Genomic DNA, 21,496 nt, shown 5'->3' with positions numbered 1-21,496 from the left:
AATCCTCCTCCTCCCAGAGAAGGGGATAAGGTGGGTAACATGAATGGAACAGTTTACCAAGATCTGCATTTCCTCCCAATCAGAGTTACACAAGTCTCTGAAGCCTTTGTCTTTTGATATGCAAAATGATTCCATTTCCTAAACTGATTCTTTATAAACCGAAGTCTACTTGTATCCCTATTTTGCAGAAGCTGGGCCCCTGTTAGAACCACAAAATGCATCCCGGGATTAGACAGATTTTCCTGGGGAAAATGTGCACTTTTTCTTTTCTATGGAAATCAAAAAGCTAGATGATAGTCTTTATTCTTTGAAACATCTCTCTGTATTTCCAGTGAATTTGTAGTTAGCAAGAATGTTGAATAAACCCTGAGTGGTAAATTTTTGAGGCATGAAAGGAGCAGTGTGGGTGATGGGGAGAATATTGGGATTAGAATCATTGGAGCTGGCTCCAATTTGGCTTGGTCACCTAGTGGCCAAGGCAGTTAAGCCTGGGTTTCCTTATTTCTAATGGGAATGAGATCGAATGAGATAATATATGTGAAAGTGCTTTGTAACCTATAAAAGACTATACAAATGTAAGGTGAATTAATACTGGGTGAACAAAAGACTTTGTAATGCAAGTTGTACAGGATGGGAGTAATTACTGTGATTTCCAAGTACCCAGGCATCTATTTTATGGGAACTTTCAGCTAATAGGACCCCAAAGAAATACACAGAAGCCTTATCTACATGGCACAAAACAATGGTCAATGCTTTCAAAGAAAGTGGTCAGACCTGTTTGACATATAGAAAAAAAAAACCCAACAACTGGATGATGGAGTGAGCTTATTTTCACTTTTCAGCCAGTTGTGTTGGCATGGCAACTGCACATTTAGTTTTGTCCTTACAGATGCACAGAACCACAAGCCTTATAATCTACAAAGCCTTAGGAGTATGACCTATTTGGCTGCTACTGCCTCATTGGTAGATGGTATTAAGTATCACACATAGCTCCCTTTATTGCCTGGCAAAGAAGACAGCTCTGTCTGTGTGTAACTGTTTAAATAGTAGCTACTCTTTGCGGTGGGATGTAACAAACATGGGAAGCTTCTAGCTCATTCAAACTACAGACATTAATTTTTCGAGATCAAGCCAGACTGAAGTTCTCAGAAGAAGTTTATTTGTAAGATTTGAGTTTGGTGTACTTGGGTGGGGGAGAGGGGGCAGTCTCAAGAGATATATACATTCATATATCTCCTTTTCAGGAAGGTCCCAGGGGATCAATAGTTGTATCTTTGCCATGCAGTCTACAAACAGACCTCTCCCTCAATAATGTAAACAATGCACAGCAGGATATTCTTTCTGATAAAGCAAATGTTGATAAAGCACAATGGCAGCAAGAAAGGACATTCCAGATTTTTTTTTTCCTTTTGCCCATCTCTCCCTGGGAGCTCTGAGTATGGGAGAGACTGAGTTAAGGAGATTTTGAATAATAAGATTGAAGATTTATGATGGAAGACTGGGCCCAGAGATGGTAAACATCTACTGGGTCACCTAGAATTGCCTATCTCTCTTGACAAGTTATAGTCCCCTTATAGTATTATCTTCCCAATATCAGTTCCCATTCTGATCCCCAAAACCTTCATTATTAATCAATTAAAATCATTTAAAAATCTTTTTAAGAGTAATGTTCCAAATATTCCAAGTTATCTCAAAAACTTAACTCTCAACCCCTAGTGGTAAACTGCAAGAACATTAGGCTCTGAGTCAGAAAAACTAGGGCTCGTGCCAATTTACAGGCTATGTGACCGGTTAGTTCACTTGACTGCTGGGTGCCTCAGTTTCTTCATCTGTAAAATAGATTTTAAAACATCAACACTGCCTACTTCATAGATTGTTGTGGGGATCATCTGAGATCATGTTTGTAAAACATGTTGTAATGAAAAAATACCATATAAATATGATTAGGTATATTGTTATTTTCAGTTTACATAGTGAGAAAGCAGATAGAAAAGGGGGCTTTTCTAACATAGACAATAAAAAAATGACTGCAGTTAAATCAGGATCTGCTATGTAGACATGGGCAAGGAAGAACAGAAGGATTCTAAGAAATTTGAGGGTTTCCTTTCTGTAGGAGCTACAGGTTCCAGAACAAATCATTGCTCAGTTTTGGGCTGACTGAAACCGCCAACACTAGGTAAGTACTGTTCTGGTCACTGGGGAGATTTTTCCAGATGATGATGCTCTGCTTGGTATGTAGGCATTTTCCTTTCTAAAAGAAGACAATAGTGCAAAACGAGAAAGGAAAAGATTCAGGGGTGAACACAGACCTGTGAGGCTTTGACCCAAATAGCCACCTTTTTCTCTAAGTTTTTATCAGCCCCATGATTGTGGAGGCAGCATGATATAGTAGATCAAGTACTGGGCAAGGTTTCAGAGGATCAGAGTTTAAATCTCAGGCCATCACTTTTTTTTTTAAGTGAGGCAATCGGGGTTAAGTGACTTGCCCAGGGTCACACAGCTAGTAAGTGTTATGTGTCTGAGGCCAGATTTGAACTCAGGTACTCCTGACTCCAGGGCCGGTGCTCTATCCACTGCGCCACCTAGCTGCCCCAGGCCATCACTTTTTAAGAAAGCACTTATACTATATACATAGGAGTTGTTATTGTTGGGGAATTCCTAACCAAGAGGTCCTAAGATCCTCCTGGAGAGTAATTCCTCCCACCTTGCTCCATTTGCCTGGAGGCCAGTAAATCAAGAGGCAAGGCTGGATGATAAAAAGTGCAAATAGCATCAGCTGAATGGGCAGTTGCCAGATAGATGGCACCATACTGAACAAAGGGAGGCACACACATACATATATAGGTTTTCATACAGCCAAAGGAAGGCATTACATGAGGCCAAAAGAGGCCTTCAGGTGAGGTTACTCAGCCACTTTCCTCCTTTAGGAGATTGAGTAACAAGAACGGCATGTCAGGTGATTTTGGGGAGAATGTATTAACTTTGGGGTTGAAATCTATTAACCCAAGGGTTTTAGGAATTGCCAGAGATCAGGTTTGTTTCAGTGGGAATATTTTCTCTGAAGTTAATCTCATCAGAACATCCTGTTGGGGGCAGATCTCTAAGATAATGGAGGCCTGCTTCAAAAAAGAAATGAGTAATTATCCTGTCCTGGCCAGCCTGAGGGTCTCTACTCAATTCTGTAGCTCTGTTTCTTGGATTTCTAAGGTTACTTTTTCTGAGGAGATGTTTCTCTAAAATTTGGAGTTTTCCACACTATTGTCAGTCATTTAGTAGGTGCTCTATCGCATCCATCCATCCAAAGGTGAATCTATTTATTTTACCTAGACTTGGTAGGAAAAGGAAACTTAGTAGGGTTTTCTAAACCTAGGAAACATTGTACCCAATGTCATAAACCCTCATCTTTTCTTCTTTATTAAGAGGATCTCCCTTGTATAAAAGCACAGACAGAGAGAAAGAGCATGGCTCTCTACAATCCCTGATCTACAATTGCCTTTCTTGTCCTCTCAGGACTGTGAGAAACAGCTAGAATAATAGGAGTTTCTGGCTCCTGGCCTGAGAGTCCGGGCACAGTCTGCTGTAGTTGAAACCTTGTGTTATCTTCCTTGTTCAGAAAAGAAGTACAGCTCTGATTCAAACATGCTTGCTCCAGCTGGATCCTCCACTGGCTTGAAGTTAATACTGGCTGGCCTGTGTCAAAAAGCTAACTACATCAGGTTCCCATTAGCTAGGCCAGAGGCACTAGTTGGTTCACACCATGACATGGTAACAATTAAGCCATTTGCTACTGGTTCTTACCCTGGGGTACTACTTACTCTCTTCCTTACTGATGTGAGTCAAGGCCCCCTGATTTCCTCAGAGCTTGATTTCCTGCAGATTCCCATTATTTCATGTTTAATCTTCTGGGACTGCCCATTAGACCACACAAATTGTAACAATCTCTCTAACAGACTGAGTTCCAGATCTCTGAAGTATTGAGGCAGAAGAATACAGCCCGTTCAAACAGGAGAATCCCTGCTTCTAACTGACTGTCCAACACACAATGAAAAATCTGCTCACAGAAAACTGAAGCGACACGAATTGGAAATAGAACAAATTTCCAACATTGTACAAGAACTTCACCCTTCCTAAAACACTTCCTTTTTTTCTTTTTTACAAGTTCATTTCAGCGGAGGAGAGTAGTCAAGAATTCAATCCGTTTTAAGGGAGTTTTATCATATGTTGCCTTGTACAAAAGCGAGATGGGACAGATGTACAGAACATTAATTTAGCACTATGTGCCAATAAAAGATGTTGGCTGGGTCTTTCGTTTTCTTCGCAGAAAGGATGAGTTACCTATGTCCCTTTCACAGTGACTCCTCTCCCATTTTTACCCCCTAATGCTTCCCCCAAAATCAGTTCTTGTCTCAAGGAGCTTACATTCTAGTTGGGGGTGAGGATGAGAGCATTATCCTGCCCTAAGGGATTATGACAGTATAGCAACAGAAGTAATAGGGATAGTAATGACACAGTATGTTGTTTGCATACAGAGGCAGCTGAGTTGAGTGGTTTGAAGCTTGGATCTGAGGCCTAGCCTGGGTTCATATCCTGCCTCTGGTTCATACTGGTTGTGTAACCTTGGGCAAGTTAGCTAAGCTCTGTATGCCCTAGGTAACTGCCAGGACAGACATCCTAAGTAACAGTTGGATTGTCGCTGATGGAGAAAAATCCCACATGAAAGTTCCTTAGCTTTCCATATATGGTTTTCAAAGTTCTTTCACACACTTTTGGTACCAACTGAGTCCTATACTGCTATTAAATGTTAAAAGAGCCAGAAGAAAGTCTAAATTGTGATGGGCCTTAGGGAGATATTAAGGAAATCCATGAACAAGAATTACATAGGATATGAAGGAATAAATGATTTGAAATTTGCACTCTTAGAGGGATTTACTGCATTGGTGAGTCTATGGACTCATAGAAATGTATATTTTACATGCAACATTCCTTTTGGCCTTACCCACAAGGGCATTCACTCAGGAGCCTTAAGGAACTCAGATTCCTCCCCTGCTGGCCCAGTGAGGTGGGCTTGCTCAGGATCACTCCAAGTTCCACAGTCCTCCCTGACCCTGACCTTGAAGCTGGCTTTTGAGAGGATAAAAGAGAAAGATGCTGAAAAGGGTATATTAGAGGTGACTATAAAAAGAGCCACTGAAGCTGGCAGGTTGTGTCGGTGTTACCGGAGCAACGATTCCTAATTGGAAGATGATAGGGATTATCTGAGTATCATTTCCAACCTGGCTGCACTCCTCTGGACATCATCAGTGTTTTGAAGAATCTCATCATCTGCAAGATCACTTCAACCTTAAAACTCATACCTCATCAGTACTCCCTACTCCTGGGGCCCTTCCCTCCCTGATTGGGGAGTAGAAGGTGGACAGTGATGGTCTTCTCCCACATCCTCTATCTAAGGAGGGCACCAGGGACAGCCATCTCATCATTTCCCACCTGGCTATATTCCATGGACTTCATCATGCCCCACAGTAGGTAGCCTCTCCCTCTTTTAATTTCTTTTTATGTGTGGTCTTTTTTTTTCCCCTTTTTTTTTTTTTGCAGGACAATGAGGGTTAAGTGACTTGCCCAGGGTCACACAGCTAGTAAGTGTCAAGTGTCTGAGGCCAGATTTGAACTCAGGTCCTCCCGAATTCAGGGCCGGTGCTTTATCCACTGAGCCACCTAGCTACCCCAGTCTGACTAATAATATTAACAGAAATTTATACAGTGCTTTAAGGTGAGTAGTACAGAATGCAGTGGATGGAACTTTCAGCAACAGCCCAACCAATAGGAAAATAAGATGTAGAGCAGAAATGTACAGGTCACCTAGTCCCACATTTTACAGGTGAGGAAGCCTAAATCTAGAGAGGTGAAGTAACTTACCCTAGGTCCCACAGATAACTAGTAAGTAAATAAGTAATAGAGCTGGAACTAGGCCCAGGTTCTTTTGACTCCAGATCCAGTAATGTTTTCACTTGACCACATTGCCTTCAATCATTTGGCTTAAAAATGAAGGGGGGACAGCTAGGTGGCACAATGGATAAAGCACCAGCCCTGGATTCAGAAGGACCTGAGTTCAAATCCAACCTCAGACACTTGAGACTAGCTGTGTGACCCTGGGCAGGTCACTTAACCCTCATTGCCCCACAAAAAAAAGAAAAAAGAAAAATGGCTTGAGGGGAGAGACTTCTCTGGCTAAGTTGGTAATGTGAAACATCATAAGGCAATCCAGCTCTCTCATGTATACTCCTGTAAAGATATAAAAGGGCACTATATTAAATAATGGTGAAAAAACCTAAAGAGAGATGATAGTGAACTGTTATCTCATCCAGGAGTTTACAAAAAGACAGCTAGAAGCTCGCAGGCACTGAGAAAGGGATATTGCTGAGAAGCGCTTCAGGAATGGAGGTAAGTAAGCTAGGAGCCTGCCAGCAGCACTCTCATTAGAGAAGGGCTAGGGCGCCTGAAACTTGCCAAACTCAGTTCCCAGGGGTTCAAGAAGCCTGGAGTGCTAGGAGGGGGAAGTTCAGGGGGTTAGAAATCCACAGTGCTCTGATTGTTCTAGGATGCAGGGTCCAGACAGGCATTGCTCTGACCAGGATGTCCCAGAGAGGCCAGGAGTCCACAGAACTCTGATCTGATATGTTCCAGAGGCCCTGAAGACCACAGCACTCTGAGCTTGGACAATCTGAGAGACCTGAAACTTGTGAGTTTCCTGAGTGCAGCCACACAGGGAGAGCTGGAAGCCAGAGGCAGGAGCCCAGGAAATTGAAGTCAAAAACCAAAAAGGGCCTATGAACAGGAGCCATTCTTCAATAGACAAATCTCTTTTCAAAATTTCACAGAAGCCCAAATATGTTTAAATGAAAACATGAATACAGACAAAATGAACAGAAATTTAAGTTTAATGTTAACTTAGATTGTGTTCTATGATTACTCGATCAATTTTTTTGGGAGGAGGAAGACATGATTTAACAGGAATTTAGATTAAAAACAGAAAAAGTTTTATTCAGTAAATAGCCAAGACTAGTGATACCATTTTTTTTCAAATTTTTTTGTTTTGTTTTTGGGTATTTTTTGCAGGGCAATGAGGGTTAAGTGACTTGCCCAGGGTTACACAGCTAGTAAGTGCCAAGTGTCTGAGGTCAAATTTGAACTCAGGTCTTCCTGAATCCAGGGCCAGGACTTTATTCACTGCGCCACCTAGCTGCCCCGCCCATACCATTTTTTTTTTTAATTGGGAAAAAAGTTATGTTGTGGCTATCTTCCTCCTCTTAACTTTTTGTTCTGTATCTAAATTGATAAAATTCTTCAAGATTATGAGCAGGAAGTTCTCAAAAGAAGAAAAGCAAGGTATCAACAATCGTAAAAAATGCTCCAAAACACTAACAATAAGAAATGCAAATGAAAACAACTATGTTTCTATCTCATACTCATTAGTGTGACAAAGATGACAAAAAAGGAAAATAATAGTCATTAGAAGGGAGAATAGTCCCATTAAGGCACTGTTGGTGGAGCCATGCATTGGTCCAGCCATTATGGAAAGCCATTTGGAACTATACCCCCCAAACCACTAAGCTCTGTAAACCCTTGGTCCTAGTGATATCATTTACCCCAAAGAGATTAAAGAAAGAGGAAGAGATCTATATCTAGAAAAATATTCATAGCAACGCTTTTTTTTTTTTTTTTTAGTGAGGCAATTGGGGGTTAAGTGACTTGCTCAGGGTCACACAGCTAGTAAGTGTTAAGTGTCTGAGGCCAGATTTGAACTCAGGTCCTCCTGACTCCAGGGCCGGTGCTCTATCCACTGCGCCACCTAGCTGCCCCAACACTTTTTGTCATAGCAAAGAACCAAGATCAAGGTGGCGTTCATCATGACTGTAGTGAAATGTTATTATCCCATGAGAAATGACAAAAGGGATGGGTTAAGAGAAACTTTAGACTTGCAGGAAGTAAGGCAGAGGAAAGTAAGGAGAACCAAGAAAGTAACCTATACAATGATTACAATATTGTACAGAAAAAGAACTTTGGAAGACTTAAGGTCTCTGATGAACACAGTGACCAATCATGATTCCAGAAAACTGATGATGAAGCATCCACCTCACCTTCTGACAGAGAGGTTTTCCTTCTGAGGTGTGGAATGAGACATATCTTTGGATACACCCAAAGCGTGACTCTATTCTGCGTAAGTGTGCTTATTTGTTGCCAAGGAGAGTTAAGTTTTCTTTTTTGTTTGTTTCATGGGAAGAGTATCCAGCATAAAAGGGATGATAGTGATAGTGATGACCCAAAAAAGAAAGAAAAGAGCACTATTGAAGGATTTTTAAAGAAATGCGCACAAAAAAGAAGGAAGTTTGGAAGAAGATAGTTGGAAGGCATTGAAATGAACATGTTGGATTTATTATACACTATTTATAAAAGAAGCTCTTTGTGTTAAATTTGAAGTTTCACATACAACCTCCTTTTTCTGTTCCTTGTATTGGGAAATGTTCATGTTTGTTCGAGTTTGTCAAGTTCATAATAACAACAACAACAAAAATTAATGTCCTGAGTCCTTACAACAAATTTTAGCCTAATATTGGTTTTCTTGAATTTATCTTGAAATTATCCATCTTAGATCACCATCATCCCTCATTTCCTGAATATTCCTCCCCCCAAAAAAAATTTTAGAAAATTAAATTTCCATGGCAACAAATAAGCATACTAAAACAAGATAGATCCACACTTTGGGTATGTCCAAAATATATGCCTCATTCTCATTGGAAATTTATATTTAAATAAGCCTTTATTTTGTGTGTTTATTACATTTGTTTAATTTTAGAAAATACTTTTTGTGGAAGTGAGTATAAATTTTATTTCTTTGTTTGAAATGAAAAATCCTTTGACACTTTAGTACAGCAAAATATAAAAATTTTAACTTTAGGGGAGAGAACCAGTCATTTTTTTTTTTTTTTGTGGGGCAATGGGGGTTAAGTGACTTGCCCAGGATCACACAGCTAGTTAAGTGTCAAGTGTCTGAGGCTGGATTTGAACTCAGGTACTCCTGAATCCAGGGCCAGTGCTTTATCCACTGCGCCACCTAGCCGCCCCCAAGAACCAGTCATTTTAATGGTACTTGTGAGTTCCTATATAGAAATAAAATTTTCATGTCATCCCTCTGTAATAATGATTTTGAACTATTCATTCACTATTTGAGGTAAGACTTTGAAGTGACTTAGAAAACCAAATATACCACAGTATGCCCATTTGAGTGTTGTCTTTCCAAGTAATCCTAGTTGGGTACACATTTATTTTAATGATACTATCATGACTCAAAACAGTTCGGAAACCTTTTCTTTCAGAATTGCCTTTTGATCCAGCTTATTACCCACATAAGGAAATCACCATTATTCTTATGTAATCACCTTTCTTTTCTTTCTTTCTTTTTTTTTTTTTAGTGAGGCAATTGGGGTTAAGTGACTTGCCCAGGGTCACACAACTAGTAAGTGTGTGTTAAGTGTCTGAGGCCGGATTCAAACTCAGGTACTCCTGACTCCAGGGCCGGTGCTCTATCCACTGCGCCACCTAGCTGCCCCTCACCTTTCTTTTTTGACCTTAAGCCATATCACTCTGGCTGGCTTTATTCACCATGTTTAGCTGCAGATGATATTTGGCTCTTTCCAATACTCAAATGCTTCATCCAAGGATAAAAAAATTTGACACAACTGAGGATAGTGGAATAAAAGAATTTAGAGTTGGATGGGGTTTTGATAGTAGAGTGCCAATTCTCAGGGTCACATTCTCTTCTGCCCATTTCTTCTAAAACAGAAATCAAGAAGAACTTGAATGCCCATTATTCAAGTATATGATACTGTATAGAATCGGATCTGATAGTCTTTATCATAGCTTTCCCTATAATGAAAACATGCAATATATGGTCTTACCGGAAATCGGGTCACAGGCCCATTAATGATCTCTATGCTCCCACTCAGAGAATGAAGAAGCTTATGCAGGTGCACATGAGAACAGAACTTGGGAGTCATAGCAGTATGTATGTGACTTGGCCAGGGATGGAATTCGTCAGACAAAGGCCAGTAAAATATATTTTTTTCCTGGATACTTGTGAATATAATAAAAAAAATATAGGGGCAGCTAGATGGTACAGTGGATAGAGCACCAGCCCTGGATTCAGGAGTACCTGAGTTCAAATCTAGCCTCAGACACTTAACACTTACTAGCTGTGTGACCCTGGGCAAGTCACTTAACCCCAATTGCCTCACTAAAAAAAAAAAATATATATATATATGTATATATATATATATATATGTATGTATGTATGTATATATATATATATATATATATATTAGACTTCAAGTAGAGAGAGAGGGTAAAAATTGTACATACAGATTAGCCAAGTCATATACCACAAGAAGTAATTGATATGTGGAAGAATGTAACTCCTTACCAGTAACTTAAAGGAAGTAATGTTCATGAATAGGACAGTAACAAAACATTTGTCTTCAATTATTTATGGTCACAAAAAAGCGGGGCAGCTAGGTGGCGCAGTGGATAGAGCACTGGCCCTGGAGTCAGGAGTACCTGAGTTCAAATCCGACCTCAGACAGTTAACACTTACTAGCTGTATGACCCTGGGCAAGTCACTTAACTCCAATTGCCTCACTTAAAAAAAAAAAAAAGCAAGGTATGTTAGAGACCTTAATGCAAGGAGATAAATTTGGCTTTATCAGTGACACTTGGTAGGATATGACTTGAAGCAATAATATTTCAATAAAAAGATATAAATTATTCTAAAGGATCAGATTAAAAGCCCAGTGAAGTAGCATCATACATCAAAAAGGTATACTTATCTAAGGAAATCCATGAACTGACAGGGAGAAGCATGGTGAAATGCATACATGAGATTGCATTTCAGTGAAGAGCCATGAAGAGAGAAACAATTAATATTATGGTGGGAGTATATAACCAAGGAATCTGAGGAAGTTAGGTGGGAGAGTGGATAGAGTGCTGGACCTGAAGTAAATAAGATCAGAGTTTGAATTCTGCCCAAGACATTTGCTATCTGTATGATTTTGGGCAAGTAAACCAGTCCCTACCTCAGTTTCCTCATCCGTAAAATGGAATTTATTAATAGGTGAAATTAATTGACCTATATCCCAGGATTTTTGTGAAGATCAAAAGAGTATATATATATATATGTATATCTATATATATGCATATATATATATACAGTCTTGCTAAACTTAAAATTCAATATAAATGTGATCTATTAATATTATTATGGTTATTCTTTATATAAAAGGAGAAAATAGATGATGAGTTTGGGAAATAGATCATGGAGAGATATCATATTCTCTGTAGAGGACATGTTTGTTGACTTCATAGTCCACAATGCACAGAACTGGAGAAAGCCTAGATTCTTGGGGGAGATTCTCTGAACTACATTGATTTTTTTTTTTTTTTTAGTGAGGCAATTGGGGTTAAATGACTTGCCCAAGGTCACACAGCTAGTAAGTGTTAAGTGTCTGAGGCCGGATTTGAACTCAGGTACTCCTGACTCCAGGGCCGGTGCTTTATCCACTGCGCCACCTAGCCACCCCTACATTGATTTAAAATTTTTTTTTTCAATGAACAAAAATTCTCTCCATCCCATCTCCTGATCAATGAAAAAAAAATCATCCCTTCTCTTCACTCACAAAGCCACTGCTCTAGTCCAAGCTTTTGAACCCTCTAGTTTGGCCCATTTCAATAGCATCCTAATTGATCTCCCAGCTTTCTCTTTCAGTTATCCAGTATATGATTGCCAAGTGAATATTACCATTTATCTTACAATATGACTTTTCTCAAGAATCTGTAGCTTCCTATCACCTCTAGGATCAAACACAAAACGTTCAGCCTGGCATTTAAAATCTACAATCTGGCACTCATCTACTTTCCCATGCCTATTACACATTACTCTAGTCAAATGGCCTATTATTTTTTCCCTGAATTTGGAATTCCATCTCCATCTCCTTGGGGGTCCCTATGACTTAAATCCATGCCCTCTTCACTTTCATCTCTTAGAAGGCCTAGCTTTCTTCAAGGATTAGCTCAGCTGCCATATCTTGCATGAAACCCTTCTTTACTCCCTTAGTTATTAGTGCTGTTCATCCTGAATAAATGGTTGAAATTAGGAGTTTCTGCTTTTCTAATAAGCTACTTAATATGCAGGAACCATCATTTCTTGAGTTTGTATCCAGGACTTATTGGTTATTATATCTTGGCTACAAATATGTTTCCTCCTCCTCATCTTTTTCCTCCTCATTTTTTTATTCCATCCCAGTCATCAACCCTTATTCCGTGAGGAGTACCACATCTGGTGACAGTAAGAACCCAAGGGATTAGACAGAGAAGGAATATAATCAAAATATAGTTTGTAATCTGCCACCCTTGATACCCCCAAAATGGCCTAATGGAGGTAAAATAATCCCAAATAGAAGCTTCTTACTTGTTATATTGAGTGGTCCCTAAACAGTCCTTGTTCAAAGGGACCATAGCTGGGCCCAAGATTAATTCACACAGGGGTGAAGTCCACTCAAAATACCTTGGGTCTACCCTCTAACACCCTGGCCCTCAGAGAGTAGATGTTTGTCTGAACCCTTAGGCTCTGATCAGTCCATTGTATCCCATATGGTACTCCAGAAAATGGTTAAAAGTTCTATAGAAGCAGATTTAGGCTCAGTATATGGGGAAACTTCTTAACAATTAGAACTGTTCAAAAATTAAACTGACTTCTGTGTATGGTGGTGAATTTCCCATTATTAGAAATATTTATCAGGAGATTGACTAACAGTTTAGCAGGTATGTTGTTGACCCTCATCAGATATAGGTTGGAATACATGGCCTCTGAGGTCCCTTTTAACTCTAAGATTCTGTAACTCTTGACTAAATGAAAACAATTCATGTTAAAAGCAACTTTACACATCTCCAGCATCCAGAAAATCTCAGGCACAGAAGAATATAGCATTGTGCATATGGTCCAATCCAAGGTACTCTAATTTTAAAACGATACTGTCTTTTTTGTCTTTTGCCTGCTCAGGATTTTTGCTTCATGCCAATATTTCCCAAATATTAAGGATGGCTTTTGATCTCTGTGGGTAAATTATGAGATGAAGCATTCTATAAGGATTTTTAAAGATCAAAGTATGTGGTAGTTAATTAAAAACAGCAATGATGATAATAATAATGCTATAACTACTACTAAAGATAATGAGAGGCAACATGGCATAGTAAAGAGAAAGCTAGCCTCAAGGCTGGGGAGATGTGTGTTCAGGTCTTACCTATGAAACATTACTGATTATGTGATCTTGGGCAAGCCTTCTAACTTCCCAGTGTCCTAAGGTGCTCACTGATATACTTCCAGAACAGTTGCTGATATGGATTGTTAAAGAAAGCCTTCTGGGTATTCCTTATATTACAGTTTGAGACTCTAAAACCCAAAGCTGTCACTTGGCAAATATTTATTAAGAACCTATAATGTACCAGGCACAATGTCAGGCACTGCCAATACAAATCATTAAATGAAACAATCCCTACTGGCAAGGATCTTACATTTTAATGGGGGAGAGTAAAACTTGTTTGCATAATACCGACCAACACTTCCTGACCCCTTTGGGGGTTTTCTTGGCAAAGATACCGGAGTGTTTTGCCATTTCCTTCTTCAGCTCATTTTACAGATGAGGAAACTGAGGCAAACTGGCTTAAGTGACTTGCCCTAGATCACACAGCTAGTAAGTGTCTGAGGTCAGATTTAAACTCAGGAAGATGATGAGTCTTCCTGACTTCAGGCCCAGTGCTCTATCCACTGTGTAATCTAGCTGCCAGTGTAAAACTAAGCACGCTAAATAGGTACAGTGGGGCCAAGAAGAGAGATGAATGACGAATAAACTCCTCATACTATCTCCTCTTACCCCTTCTAGAATATTTTCCCTCCTCTCCCCACCCCACCCCCATTGAAAACTTTACATTTTTTTATCCAGGCCCACCTTGGAGTCCCTCTTTTCCACGAAACACTTTCTGATCACTTCAGATGAAATGGATCTTTCCTTCTGAATTCCTGAAATATTGTCTGTACTCCTGGAGCATTTAACACAATAGTGGGCCATCACTATTTTTAACTTTCTGACTTGATTGTGTGCTCTGGGTGGGAAGCAATCCTGTTTTACACCTTGTAGTGCTCACAATATCTAGCACAGTGCCTGGCAATAAAATTAACACCCAATAAATAGTTGTTGTATGAAATAATAAAATAATTAATTTACATCATGAGGCTAGGTATTGCAGTAGATAGAATGGCGAACTTGCAGTCAGGACAACCTGAGTTTGAATTAGGCCCCAGTCACTAGCTGTGAGCCTCAGCAAGTTACTTAAACTCTCAGGGTTTCAGTTTCCTCCTCCCTAATTTGGGAATCATAATAGCACCTATCTCATAGGATTTTATGACAATCAAATGAGTGAACATATATAAAGTGCTTTGCAAATGTTAAAGCACTTTATAAATGCTACTTATTGTTTATTATTATTTTATGCACTGCTTTCAAGGTTAAAAGGGAATTTACTTGCATTATTTTCTCTGATCCTCACAAAACCCATGGGAATTAGGTGGTGCAAATATCATTGTTGTCATTTTACAGATAAGAAAACTGAGGCTCAGAAGAGTTAAGAACCTTGCCTAATGTCAAGTGGCAAAGCTTTGATTTGAACATAGGTATTTAGACTCTAAATCTGCTGGCCCCACTTGTACTAAAGACAGGAGGTTAGAAAAGATTGTTACAGGTGGGATATTTGGGAAACAACCAAATATCATCGTAAGAAAGGAAAATTATCCCAGAGCTTTTTCTACTTCACTATGTAACATAAAACAAATCATTTGACCGTTTTGGGGACTCAGCTCCCTCATGTGTGTCTAGTGGAGGAGTCAGGCTCTATGATCTTTTCCATTGTATTCTAGGATTCTTAGTTTCCTACAGGTAGTTAGTTATAAGCCAAGCTGTAGATGACATTCCCTCAGAATCTGAGAGGTGGGTTACTGGGATGAATCTTATTTAGTGATTCAGGGAACTGAGACAGGGAAGGTGAGGGCCTCATCCAAGGTCACAGGCATTGATTAAGATGATTTCCGAAGTTCTTTTTGGCCACTGGTTTAGCCCAATGAATTCTGCTAGCCCCCTTTCAGAGCCGGGATTAGGAGTAGGCAAAAACAAAGGATGCTTTTTAATATTATTTTTAAAAAAATACATATTTTTAACGCCTGAAAATTCTGCTCTCTCCAGCAGGTAGATATATTATGATGTCACATTGCATATGTTAGGGAGAAGACTCCAGGCCTCTTGTGGACAATAACACAAGAGGATGCATTTTTTTCTGTCCTTGCCTCGGGCACACAAATGCCTCTTCTTTGCTCTGATCCTGTCCTCCTCCTCAGCTCCTTATGAGATCCATCTGGCACACTAGATATAGCCTTGGGCATTTCATTGGCAAAAGCCCATGGGTGAAAGGGAGAGAGTTCTGAAAACAGCCATTAAAGTGCTGGGGAAATGGAGACACTGATTTATGAGGAAAGATTTAAAGGCATTAAATATATAGAGCTTGGTTAGGTGATGACTAAAGAAAGGACATGACATCAGGCTGCAAATATTTGAAGGACAGGAACACCTGGAAAGGAGAAGAACAATTTATCATGGGATGAGGGGGTAGATTAGGGCAAATACAATAGCATAGAGAAAGTAAAAACACAAAATGCATAATGGGGGAAAAAACCAACCTCACAAACAGAAATTATTTCATCCTATTCTCTCTTATTTATCTCTATAGGGATGAGAAGCCAGCCTGGTCTCTTGGTGCCTGATATCACCCTAGAAAGTATGTTTATGAGACAATTCTGCATTGTGATAAGGGGAAACAAATGAGTAATTTGAGTTTTTCCACTGTACCATATTTTCAATAGATTTTACCTTATCATTACATTATTAATAATCGGTTTTAAAATGGACTGCTCTTCATGCCTCTCCAAGATGTTCAATGTGATGCCTCACTGGGCTTTTAAATAAAACTATGCAAAAAAAAAAGACAGAGGGAAATGTTCTACAACCAAACTGGCTATTTTTCATATGCCATATACTTTTTCCAAAGAGAAAATGTTTCTATAATGTACATGTCCAGTCTGGTGGGATTTTAGTAGACATTGAACAAGCTAATTTGGCTTGTTCTGAGTCTGTTATTTTAGCAATGGAGGCAATTCCTGTTCAACCTACAGTATTTAGAGAATTTACCCCAGTCACCAAGAAGTAAAGAGAGTAGCCCATGGCCACATAGCTAAGATGCGTCAGAGGTAAGACTTGGACCCAGATCTTTCTAACCAAAAGACTACTATTAACTACCATTCCATGTTTTCTATTGAGCATGCAAATATTTTTTATAATTATAATCTTGGTTCCATTATTACCCTAATGCTAGTGGCTACCTAAGCCATAGTTATATGCAGAGTTGGCCTTATGAGGAAGGTAGCCACCCACATGGTATGATTTGAAGGGCACCCAGCAAAATTCTCTCTCCCCTAAATTCTCCTCCTTTGCCTAATTGACCGAAACTCCACAATTAGAGCTAAAAAGTACCCCATCTATTCCTTAAAGATAAGGAAATTGAGACCTAATGAATTTAAGTGACTTGTCTAAGGTTGTAAAGATAGAGGCAGAAATTAAACTGAACACAGATTTTTTTTTTGGCTTTAACAAGTCAAATAAACATTCATTCATTTAAAATTTATGGATTAAAACAAGGATTTTCATAGCATAGTATAATAAAAAGATGATTGCACATGAAACTACATATCTATTGTGTACAAGTTGCTATTCCTTTTAAATAGATAAATAAGTTGTGTAAATTTCTTTCTCCCCCTTTTTCCCCTCTCCCCACCCCCTCCCTAGAGATGACCACCATTAGACACAAATATATGTGTGTATATATGTACATATAAATTTATTAAGTCAACAAGCATTTATTAAGCACCTACCTACTAAGACAATAAGCTAAGTACTGGGGTACCGAAGAAAGGCCCAAAAAAATACCAGTCCCTGCTCTCAAGGAACTGATGGTCTCTGGGGGGAGATACCACGTAAATACTGATGTACAAACAAGACAAATGCAGAATATGTTGGTCTTTTGTTCTTAAAGAGAACCATGACATGAGGGTGATGTCATGACTTGCAGTGAATTGGATTTAAGTGAGGGAGGGCTGTGCAAGGTCACCGACCTCACTCTTTCCTCCAGAGCTATCTACGTCCAGTGGCAAGATACAAATCAGAATGACTGGCGATGTTTAAGGCAATTGGGGTTAAGTGACTTGCTAGTCATATAGCTAGTAAGTGTTTGGAGGGGGGGGAGATTTGAACTCAGGTCCTCCCAATTTCAAGGCCAGTACTCTATCCACTGTGTCACCTACCTGCCTTAAGATTAAGGAAGACTGGGCAAGGCTTCTTGCAGGAGGAATCTTAGCTGAGACTTGAAGGAAATCGGGTAATCCAGGTCATGGAAGTGTGATGAAATAATGGGATTTAGCAGATACTCAAAGACCCACCTGGAGATTAATCTATACTGATTGAATCAAGTGAGAGTGATTGACTGCTGATTAAGCCTACTTCAAGTTAATTGGATTGTAATCACACCTGGCTATCCCTTAAACCGGTATTGTTCTCAGAAGCTAGACAGCGAACTCAATTTGAGAACACCTTCAAAACCAATGGATTTGGATGATGCCAACCAATCAGCTTGAAGCAGTGTGTAAGGACTGCCTCTGTTCCAGACCTATAAAAAGCCTCCACAATCAGCTTGGTAGACAGTTCCTAATTAAAGCAGGCTCCTAGAGGAGGATTTGAGGAAGAACCCAACCAGGCTGGAACTCCATGAGAGATAGGCTTTTTCTTAACTTTCTGAACTCCTTGTGTTTAATGCCCAAGGACTGGTGCTAAAGCTTCTAATTTAAGGCGACCACAATTTAGATTTTAAACATCAAAGAAATGAAGATGGAGAGGGGATGAGCCACAGGGAATGGTCAGTGAAAATGCTCATTGAGGAGATGGACTGTCCAATTGGAGGAACAACAGAAGGCTAATGTCACTGGATCATAGAGCAAGTGGTAACAAGTAAGGTGTAAGAAGACTGGCAGGGGATGAGGAGGACAGGTTATGAAGGGCTTGTAAATCCAATAAGAGAATTTCAGGATTCTTACTAAAATGTAAATGCCACTTAGAAAGAGAGGACACTTTAAGAAGTAGCATGTCTTCTGGGAGCATTGTGAAGGAATTAGTTGATAGCAAGAAAGACATATTAAGTACTGAGTCAGACACTGCAATAGGTGCCACGGACACAAAGAGAAAAAACTGACAAAGTCCTTGCCCTAGGGGAGCTTCCCTTCTACTGAAGGAGATAGACGAGTATAATACAAGGCATAGTGTGATGTGAGTGGTTGGGAGGAGGATGAGAAGAGCGTTCTAGACCAGGTGCAGAGTGATTTGAGTGGGGAGATGGCTCTTCTGATAAGTGAATGCTTTGAAGAAGCAACCTTGAAAGAAGAGGGGGATTATGAAATGCAGAGATGATGAGAAAGCACAGCCCCAAGCTTGTACAAATGACTAGAGATAGGAGAAGTCCTCTCAAATTCATGAAGCAACACATAGCCTCTTCCAGGATGGTTGTGTTAAGGGCTAAAATTCTAGCTAAACTGTCTAAAATATCTAATGAGTGGTTATTAAATTATAAGCTTTAGCAAGAGTTAGACTTTTAAGCATTTATTAAGGAGAATAAGAATTTGGTAAAGAGAGAGAAAGGCCTAGATTCCTATCTATTAAAGGGAGAGCACATTTCTAGCTCCGCTCTCCACCAGAGTCCAAAGGAAAGAGAGTGAGACTGCGCACCAGTCTCTTCCTTCCTCCTCCCACTAGCCCTCGTCACTTCTTTTTCCAAAGAAAAGACTCCTGGTCTTGCCCTCAAAGACCTTCGCTTCATGGGTGGAACTCTTCTACAGTAAGTCTCCAGCAGGTGGCATCATTCCAATCGTTACAGTTGGAATTAGAGTACAATGTGGAGGAGAGTAATGGGAAATGGAACTGGAAAGGTAGGTGGGAGGTCAAATAGAGAAAGCCTTTAAATGTAGCCTGAAGGTTTTTCTGGTAGAGTGATAGGAATGGTCATTCTCTTTGGGCAGAATAATTAGCAATAAGTTAAATCACTTGGATGAATACTCAATCAAGTTCCAGAACATTTATTTAATACTTTGTTTTGAGTCTGGTTGATACTCTCAAAAAATCAGGGCACTGGGTACAGAAGCAGTAGTCCAGCTGTTCACTTGGAAGATGTTGTCTTAGGGAAGAGGACAATATAATAGAAAGAAGAGGAGTAGTAGAAAAATGTTAGGAGAAAAGGGTAGGTGTGGTTGTGTTTGAGCCATGCCCTAAGATTGGCTATTACAGTAAGGGTGGGGTAGACTGGTTTTTCTATCCCTGGAGGTGATACCACAGCCCCTCTGTGATAATGCCAAGGCCTCCCAAGAGGCCCCAGAATCTTCTTTGCCACTATATGTATATATATAAATTTCCATATTGGTCATATTGTGAAAGAAGACATAGAACCAAAGTGGGGAGCAACCATGAAAAAAAAATTAAGTGAAAAGTAGTATACTTTGATCTGCATTCAGACTCCATCAGTCATTTTTCTGAAAGTGAATAACATTTTTCATCATGAGTCCTTTGGAATTCTCTTGGATCATTGTATTGCTGAGAATAGCTGTCATTCACAGTAGTTCATTGTATGATACTGTTGTTACTGTGCACAATGTTCTCTTGGTTCTGTTCACTTTACATCAGTTCATGTAAGTCTTTCCAAGTTTTTCTGAGATCAGTCTGTTTGTCATTTCTTATAACACAGTAGTACTCCATTACAATCATATACCACAACTTTTTCAGTCATTCCCCAATTGATAGGCATTCCCTTGATTTCTAATTCTTTGCCACCACAAAGAAAGCTGCTATAAATATTTTTGTACATGTATGTCCTTTTCCCTTTTCTATGATCTTTTTGGGATACAGACCTAGTAGTGGTATTATTGGGTCAAAGGGTATGCACAGTCCCATAGTCTGTTGGGAATAATTCTAAATTTCTCTCCAGAGTGGTTGGATCAGTTCACAACTCCACCAACAATGCATTAGTGTTCCAATTTTTCCACAGCTTCTCCAACATTTCTTATTTTCCTTTTTTGTCATATTAGCCAATCTGATAGGTGTGAGGTGATACCACAGAGTTGTTTTAATTTGCATTTCTCTAATCAAGAGTGATTTAGAGCATTTTTCATATGACAATAGATAGCTTTGATTTCTTCTTCTTAAAACTACCTGTTCATATCCTTTGACCATTTCTCAATTGGGAATGACTTGCATGCTTATAAATTTGATTTAGTTCCCTATATATTGTAGAAATGAGGCCTTTATCAGAAACACTGGCTGTAAAAATTGTTTCCCAGATTTCTTCTTCCCTTCTAATTTTGGCTGCATTGTTTCTGTTAGTACAAAACCTTTTTAATTGAATGTAGTCAAAATAATCCATTTTGCATTTCATAATATTCTTTATCTCTTGTTTGGTCATAAATTGTTCTCCCCATTTATCTGAAAGGTAAACTATTCCTTCCTTTCCTAATTTACCTATGGTATCACAGGGTAAGCTTTTTCAGGAATGATTAACAGGATGGATTCGTGGAAGTAGTGATAAGAAAGAATGAAGGAAGGTATAAAAGACAAGTTTTGTCTTCTTCATATTTTGCATAGGGAAAGTAGCATATCACATCATTCGTGACTTAAAAAACAAAAACAAAAAAATGGATGTGGGTGAGAGAAACACAGTTGTTTGGTTAAATTGAAAATGAGTCTAAATCAACTGTATTTGCACAAACTCATCTAATAATCACACTATATTCTGTTGTTTATTTTTTACTGCATTTAAATAACAGAAGATACCATGATCATTGAAATGCACCATTCACATGGAACAAGTTCTTATCTTAAAATAGAAAAAACTCAGATGTATTAGTTTCCTTTTATTACATTAACTATGTTAATTAATCAGCCTCCAAATTGTGGAGACCTCAGTTCATCCATATATCAGATTCTATTCCTAAATTCATCAGAGAAGGATCAGGGCAAGACTATCAGATACATCCCATCTAATTAGTAACCCAACTAAGTAAGCCCCTTTTCATACAAGTTGCCAAGTGTGTCTTCCTGAATCACCTCAGGGTCATGCTCAAATGACATAATGTATATGTGAAATACTTGGGACTTTTACCATCACTCAATAACTTTAGGTTGACAGATTCCATCTTTGGGGATTTGTTTGTTTTTAACTTTCAAAATGTTGCACCTATCATTTAATTTTCCCTCTGTTC

The sequence above is a fragment of the Dromiciops gliroides genome, chromosome 1, assembly GCF_019393635.1.
Source record: "Dromiciops gliroides isolate mDroGli1 chromosome 1, mDroGli1.pri, whole genome shotgun sequence".
Lineage (NCBI taxonomy): Eukaryota > Metazoa > Chordata > Mammalia > Microbiotheria > Microbiotheriidae > Dromiciops > Dromiciops gliroides.
The sequence above is the reverse complement of the archived record's forward strand: the minus strand, read 5'-3'. Positions refer to the sequence as shown.